This window comes from Amblyomma americanum, chromosome 6 (genome assembly GCF_052857255.1).
Source record: "Amblyomma americanum isolate KBUSLIRL-KWMA chromosome 6, ASM5285725v1, whole genome shotgun sequence".
In the NCBI taxonomy this organism is placed as follows: Eukaryota; Metazoa; Arthropoda; class Arachnida; order Ixodida; family Ixodidae; genus Amblyomma; species Amblyomma americanum.
Window position 1 is genome coordinate 154701626 of NC_135502.1, and position 8668 is coordinate 154710293.

Here is an 8668-nt window from a genome sequence, read left to right on the forward strand (position 1 = left end):
GTTGCCCAGACACACAGAGTCGGGCCACATGAGCATGCCAGAGGTCGACCGGTCTACATTGTTGTGCACTAAAAGTGCACTCGTCGTTTTTCTATAATCCAGTCATTGCATTTATAAATTTTGTTTGGACGTGTCTCAGCGTCCTTTGTTGACCACATTTATTAAACAATCTAAAAGGGCGCATTGTGCATTATAATTTTAGTTATCGTTCATATTTTTGGCATTTCCATAGTATCATTTTTGTCCTAGATTGAACTAATGAGCCTGCCCTACATGACCGCACATAATGCGCTGTTGAGAGCTGTTTGGTAAAACCAACGACCAAACTCCTCGTTTTCTGCTACCAAGTTTTCCGTAGCCGAATATGAAGCTCGTCCTTCATTCTTGCTTTTTCTCTTGCACTGAGACAATAGTTTATCACCTTTCCTTCGTCATTTCCCAACCTCTTATCATCTTTGCAACTTCCTTTTGCGCACTCTAGGAACATTCCGGAATCCTCAGAATAGCTTCTCTCCTCTCCCTCACCTCCAAGTCCCATGTAGTCGTCTTTTGTCTCGACCGAGCTTTTCTCTCTCAAGAGCGCCGGCCCCAACCGGGCTAGATGATATTTTTGGAGAGGTAGCTCTATACATGTCAAAAGCCGTTAATAATTGTGTGCCTGATTTCATCCTGGCTTAACATTGAGAAGCACAGCATAGCAACACATTGATTGTTTACAGAGTTTCGCAGCGCAAAAGAACGACACAGAGAGACGGTGCACAATAGAGCGGCCGCCACGATGGGGTGGTTCAGTGGTTATGACACAAGGCAGCTGACCCGAAAGAGGCGGGTTCGATCTCGGCCACGACGGTCGAACTTCGATGGAGGCGAAATGCTAAAGGCCAGTGTACTGTGCGAAGCCAGTTCCCGATAAAGAACACCAGACGATCGAAATTTCAGGACCCCTTCAAGAAGGCGTCCCTCATAGCCTAAGTCGGTTTGGGACGTAAAACACTCTAAATTAAAACTACATTAAAGAGGACAGCGTGACACTTTAAACAATACTTTGTTACATGTAAATACAGAATATATACTAAAGCTGAGGTATTGTTTTGTTGCCACCGTGCTACAATTTTAAATATCTATCAAGAAAGGCGCTCTGATTCTGTAGCATCAGTGAAACTGAACTCACGCAGCGGGGTGCACTTGGTACAGCGTGATAAGATTCAGCCTGCTCTCGGCTAGTCACATATTCGCATTTTTCGCAAAACCGATATGTAATAAAGTAGTGCAAGGGAACTTCCAGTACCGCATTTTCTTCAATGCAAGAGAAGGTTACAGCCGGTGCCTGTTCCTAAAGCATTCTAGTGCTCGAGAAGCCTATCATTAACACATGGGCCTCCTTCGCCGATATATACATTCCGGCTAATGAGTGGAATGATATACACAACTACTTCTTTGCGGCATATATACTGCTTAGGAGTTTTCTTTTTGCACCTAGATTTTCTTCTTTTGTCCAGGAATTTTCTGACAGGAGCTGTCCAGCTTACATGAAGGAGAAAACATGATTTTAGGCTTGTATTTTATGGCTACCTTTTTCAGGTTGTGGGCGACACGGTGCGTGTACGAAACCACAATATGTATGATCCTTTGTGAAGAACCATCGCTTTGTACCGTCCTGTCTGCTTTAACTTTTTAAAGTAATGTTTCAGGAACCGCTGGCAGCAAGAAAGTGGGAAACCCAGCCGATTTCAATTTTGCAATCTATCTGTCAAAGCTAATTTCACCAAATGGCAACATGACTTACTGAAACTTGAATGCAGGCACAGCGACGGCGTCGCTCGTTTAACGGCTTTAGAATACGCAGAATTGAACAGCAGCAGTTGTTTCCTGGCGCGGGGCTGTACATTCATACCTGAACTTCCATGACAATGATGTAAATCTGAAAATTGTAAGGAATTGTCAACAGCGACTTCTTGTGAAAAATCTAACGATTTGCTGCGCTGTTTGAATAGAGTTAAAACGTCCGGGAAATGTCTTGCCAGGTCAAAGCAAGCTGTCTTTTAAAATAACCAGGAAACTGTCGGCGTATCTAAAAGCCTGAACAGTGTTTTCTCTGGTTATGATCTCCGACAAAACTCTATCTACCTCTGCAAGAAAAAAATAATGCTCAAGATTCAGAAAACTAATGAAGCAATGCAAATACTCCTCTTTGGAATGTAAAGTTTATCTTCGAAGGAGACAATAGAAGAACACAGGGTAAACTCAAAGACCATCGAAAAATTATCGACGGAACTTCCAGCAGCTTTCTGGACATCCGCCACACGATTTTTGTCAATGCTGGAAATCACAGATTCGAACAAGTCTTTATGCGGACTGGAATAAACCAGGTCAGAAACATCCGTATAAATAATGCACCCTATTGAGCGTTGTCTCTGAAAAATTCAATCATTTCTATTGAGCAATTCACTCCAAATGAACAATGCCCATCAAGTCATATTACAGTTGTTAAAGGAATCTGTTCACCACCATTTGCCACGAACATTTCTCGATGACATTACACCAAAAAGAGGCGAGTTATTTATGGGATTTGTCTATAAAGAACATTGACAAAAGGAACTGCTGCCTTTCGATTCCACGCATTCTATAATCGCTAACCGCGCAATAACTTCGATGTGCCTACATTCAAGCCCCCGTAAGGCTTATTAACATTGGGTGAAAACCAGCTTTGACAGAAAGATTGCGAAACTGATATCGGCTCGGTTTCATACTGCTTCTGTCTGCGGTTGCCGAAAAATAATTGCAAAAAGTGAAAGCAGGAAGAAAGGTACGAAGCGATGATTCTGCACAAAGGATGAAACCTGTTATAGTTTGACACACGCACCGTGCCGCCCCCAACCTGAAGAAGGTCGCCACAAAATACAAGGTCAAAGATTTATCTTCCGCTCCATGTAAGCTTAGCAGCGTGTTTAAGAACACCTCTGAGCAAAAGGAAGAAAAACTTGAGCGCAAAACAAAACATGCCAAGCAGTCTTCACGGAAGGAGTGGTCTATAGCATCCGACTCACTTGCGGGAACGTATAGATCGTCCAAACACGCCGATGTATTAATGATAGGCTTCGGGAGCAGAAGAATTCGTTAAGAATAGACATTGACTCTAACCTTCCTTTGCGTATGCGGGAGGTGCGGGGTTCGATCCCCAGTGCCGCCGGGTACCCACCGGTGATACAATGGGTACAAGCTTTCCCCTGGTCTGGTGCTCGGCTTATTTAGGGTGAAATGCTTGGGAAATGGGTCTCTGACCCCACCTTGAGAAAAAGAAAAAATACCTTGTGACATGGCGCTCTTTGGCCATAGCTGCCCTTGCGCCATAAAAATCCATCATCATCATCAACCTTCCTTTGCATTGTGGAAAATGTGATAATAGGAGTGCAGGGCACTACTGTATGACAGAACCATCTTGAAGAAATGTGACGATGCCACATCATGGTTCACTCCTGGACATCATTAGATTCGCGTACCTTTTTTTCATTTATTTAAGCACCATTGTCATCTTTCAATACATTCTCTTTTATGCCCCGAGGCAATAATATGGCTTTTAAAAATGCTAAGATGCGATCGGCAGAGAGCTGATTCAATCTTATCACAATCACAAAAGTAGATCCGGATAGTGGGTTCAGTTCCACTCATCTTACACAAGAATGAGAGCCCCATTCTTGCTACAAGAAAAGAATTCGTCACCTCTTGCTTATATTCTGTGCGTTCCCTTGTAATAAAGTATTCCTGAAAGGATAGCGCTATCCTGTACATCGTCTCTTTATGTGCTTGTTTTGCTCTGTCAGACCTTCTGATCAAATATGAGCACTAAGCCTAGTGTCGCGAATTGTTAACACGTTCTCGACTTTCCGAAGAGGAACGCTATCGCCTGCAGGTTCGAAAGAAAAACATAGAGAACAGAGAAAACAAAACGAAGGCTTATTATAATTTAAAGGAAAAGTGCCGGTACAATGGTGACCTGTAAATATGCACCGGCTCATTTCCAAAAAATTGAATTGGCCTACCCCCGAAATTTGACCTTGGTCGAATGAAACCAAAATCTGTGTTCAACAATAATTGACCTGGCCCCCGCCGCGGTGGCTCAGTGGTTAGGGCGCTCGACTACTGATCCGGAGTTCCCGGGTTCGAACCCGACCACGGCGGCTGCGTTTTTATGGAGGAATAAAGCTAAGGCGCCCGTGTGCTGTGCGATGTCAGTGCACGTTAAAGATCCCCAGGTGGTCGAAATTATTCCGGAGCCCTCCACTACGGCACCTCTTCTTCCTTTCTTCTTTCACTCCCTCCTTTATCCCTTCCCTTACGGCGCGGTTCAGGTGTCCAACGATATATGAGACAGATACTGCGCCATTTCCTTTCCCCAAAAAAACCAGCAAGAATTGACCTGCCAGACAATATGGAGACCTTCCAATTCGGCACAGGTCATTCCGACAAATTTGTCCCCAGCAACCCCAAAAACGTGACATTGTCCGAATTGGGCCCGAAGCTTACTCCTGACATGCTGACAACATACAAATTGGCCATGGGTCATTGCAAGAATTTGACCTTGGCGATTAAGGAATGCTTCCTCTTTTTGCTAGGTTTAACCAAGTTGAAACCATGTGGTGGACCGTGCCTACCAAGGACGGCGCCTCATGTCCACCATCGTGACTTGCCGTTTGGCCTTGACCTTTGACATTTGCTTTAATGAGCTTTGTCGAGGTGGCGCTACCGCCAGGTTACGTGACGAGACGTCAGCGTATGGCGCTCTATAAACGCGCATAGTCGCGTTTTCTTTATTAGCCATTGAAGGAGAGGAGTAGGGACCGTGTCTAACCATGCCAGAGCTTTCGCTACACTTTTTTGCATAACTGATGTTAAACCCTTCTTTCTATAATTTCCTACTCCCCTTCTCTAACCTCTGCGATCCTCGCTCTCAGCCACTCGCGGTGTCGCTGATCCAACCTGCCTGAATTTTCCTGCGGAGGTTTTTCAACTGCTTTTTCCTTGCTCCTGCAAAAGATTAAATAAATGATACCAACCTATACTGTCGTCGCCTCCTCGTCTCTGGACTCAAAGGGCATAACCTGTGGTTGCCGTGCGATGAATAGCCACATAACCAGCACGCCGATAAAGCATGGAAGTTCGAGCTGGCGCCATTCGTGCGCTGTGGATGCGAAAAACCACAGGTGATGCGTTATTCGAGCTCTATTATGCGAGCGTAATTAAATAGCATGGCCTGCAGGATCCCATTAACAGTGCTACCATCATTTTAGCTTTAAAGTCCCTCGAAAATGTATACAGTAGGCCTGTGATTGCTCCTTTTACTTGAGGCCTAAATATTATTTTCTGGAAAGTAAAAGAAAGCGAGAAAGCACTAAGAAGACTTTTGTGTGCCAACTCTCGTTGCCAAACGTTGAACTTGGCCTCGTGCGCAAAGGAATGCTGCCAGGATGTTGCTAACATTATTTGTCTTTTGAGAAAGATTTTCTCTTAATGTTTACCGCCTTTTCAATCAGCGGGGTGGAATGCTATATGACCCGACCTTTGTTTCCCTCATGAAGATGGTTGTCGTCTGTCATTTGTGCAAGGAGTTAACAAGAAACGCCTGCTATTGAACTGCAGTAGGCCATTCAAAGTATGCGGAACATTTCTATACCGCTTTCCTTTGGCTTGCACCAGAAATTACTGAATTGCCGGTTCGTGAGAATTTTTGGTAAAGTGGTCACCTACCTAAAAAACCATCGACTGTCAGAGCAGTGTCTTCAAGTTGTTTTCAAGTAGGAGTTCTATCGCTCAACGTTACAAGCATGCGGAGCTACGTAGACAAACTCTGATGTTTTTTCGACGAAAAAGGCTTTTTCAGTCTGCTGCGGTCAGCACAATTTTCAAAACTGAGCAAGCCACCTTTGCATGGATTGTGTTACTCCACGCAGAAAAAATTTGTTTAAAGTTCTTTTTACACCAGTAGGGAGGAGATGCCGCTGCCTACGCCATAGCTTTGCTGAAATGAAAAGGCAAGAATGCCAGCTTATAAATTATATATGCATAAATACTATATTAAACAATGAAATGCAGTCATCCGTAAAAAATACTGCATGCTATCTCGTTTTGTGACTATTAATACATGTATTTCGGACTGTGACAAAGCTCAGTAAGATTACAAATTAGCGTTTCGCTGCAAAGCAAATTCTATAAATTGGACTACACATATTGGAATTATTGTTTTCGTAGTTTCTAAGGATCACTTACAAATTCGCAAAATTGTTTTTCGAGCAACTTCGCACATAGGTGTGGACAAAATGCATTTCTATTTAATAATTTTTACTCTTTCCACCGACGGTAATACTTATGCTGATGATCCCATCGTGAATTTTTTTGCAGCCTCGACTTATTGAGAGGTCAACGTATAAAACCTGGGCGAGTAATTTGTTTCAAGACAGCGCAAGAGTTCACTTGCAATAGGAGTGCTACGACTAGTACCAATGTGACTCATCAGTGCACAGGAGAAGAGCTGCAAGAAGCACTGTATGAATGACTTAACCATGCGATATTAGCTTGCCAAGCTGCGTTGCCTATGCGGAATCATCAGAACAACAGCACTCTTGAGAGTAAACGGTACTTCAATAACCAATGTCGAGGAAGAATATTTAAATCGCCTAATTGCTGACAATTTAAATACGTTGGATAAATAAACTGCTTGCAGTGTTACTCCGTAGTTTTGTCATAGTTACAAAAATTACACATTTTACAAAAAAAATAGGGGTCATGACTAGTCCCGATATGACTCATCAGTCCACAGGAGGAAAGCTCCAAGAAGCACATCATGAATGACTTAGCCATGCCATATTAGCTTTCCAGGCTGCGTTGCCCATCCGGAATCATCAGAACAGCAGAACACCTGACAGTAAACGGTGCTTCAATAAACAATCTCGAGGGTGAATATTTAAATCGCGTAATTGTTCAGAAATTAGATACGCTGGATCAAACGACTGCTTGCAGCATTAGTCTGAAGTTTCATAATAGTTACAAAAATTAAATATTTTACAGCAAAACGTTCCATGGTGCATAGATGGGACCTCTAATTCTATGTGATAATTCTCCACCTGTGTTGTCGAAAATGCCGATGGTATGCAATGTTTGAAGTACCTGTAAGCAGCCAGGCTATTTCAATAACTGAAAGCCACTGTTGAAACATATTGGACAGTGCTTTGGCTGCAACCTGGGGCAGCAATTTCATTCATTTACGTCGGTCGTATGGCCGATCAGTTATAACTCAAATCCGCCAGTACGTTTTCATGGTCGTCCGGTTATCTTCGTTCAATGATAATTTGGCTTTCAACCTCGCCTGCATAGCAAAGGATTTGATCCCCAGATCGCTCCGCTTGCTGTGACCCGTCGACTCCGCATTTGGACGCAGCATCATATATGGAGCAGAACGGCAACTTCTACAAGCCATTATTTTAGACTGCAAAGACACAACCAGGTACCTTCAAAATCAACTCTTCTTTGCTCGTCGCAGCCTTGAGTACATCTTCCCGAATGAGTTCGCGAGCTTTCAACTGCATGCCAACTACAAAGTCAGCCTATATTCCCGCCAGCGAGAGGTGGCCCACAGAAACAAGCTCATCAGACTGATGCCTCGCCACAAGGAAGTCAACCCTGCCAATTTCCGTGGAAGCACCCGTTTGACCGTATACAATCTTTCTACCTACAAGCCAACTCAACCCAACTTGCCGTGCTTGAGCTTGGACTAAAATTCAGCGCGGGACGTGCATTGGACAAAACAAAAATAATATGTGCTGTCGAACGTGAAATTATCAAAGTGGACCACAGTCGCCGTGATGAGGCACGAACACGGGCAGTGAGCATTCTTGCTAAACTTCCAAGCCGACAGCCCACATTCACATGCTTGCTGAGGAACGCCGTGCTGTCAACAGCCTGCGGAGGGACCAGGATATTGTTATCCTCCCCGCCGACGAGGGTAATGCCACTGTCATGTTGAACAGGACTGACTACGGCAAAAAGATGCTGGATCTTCTGCAGGACAGGAGCATTTACGTCGCTCTCAAGAAAGACCCTACATCTAAGTTAGAACGAGAGCTGCAGAAACTACTTGTCGACGTGTTCCACTTCGTACCGCCTGAACATAAGTCACTATACTTCAGGCTCCTCTGCCACAATGGGTCCGCGCCTGCGTTGTATGGCTTGACAAAGATCCACAAGGAGTCATATTTTCTAGCGCTTAGTGAACACAAGGGACAAGAACACAAATATGCATTTTAGATGTGTTGATGACTAACTTGTAGTAATGAATCTAACATAGTCTGACAAACATAACGATGTGGTGAAAAATGTGCTTGATGTTTTTAATTCCCGTAGAAATCCCAAACAACGAGAGGCTGCAGTTCCTTGATATATAGATTAGGTTTGAAAAGGCACGTGTTTGTTGGATGTATCAGCTGAGAACAAAAAAAAAGAAATTCTAAGTTATCAATCGGCGCACTATAATCTTCTAAAAAGGGGTATTGCCATGAATCCCTTCCGTGATGCTCTCAATAAGTCGTGCGAGCATTGCATCACAGAAAGTGTGAGACTGCAAAAACTTCGCCTAGAGAACGCCGGGTTTCCAGAGGAAACTCTGACATCTGTTGCG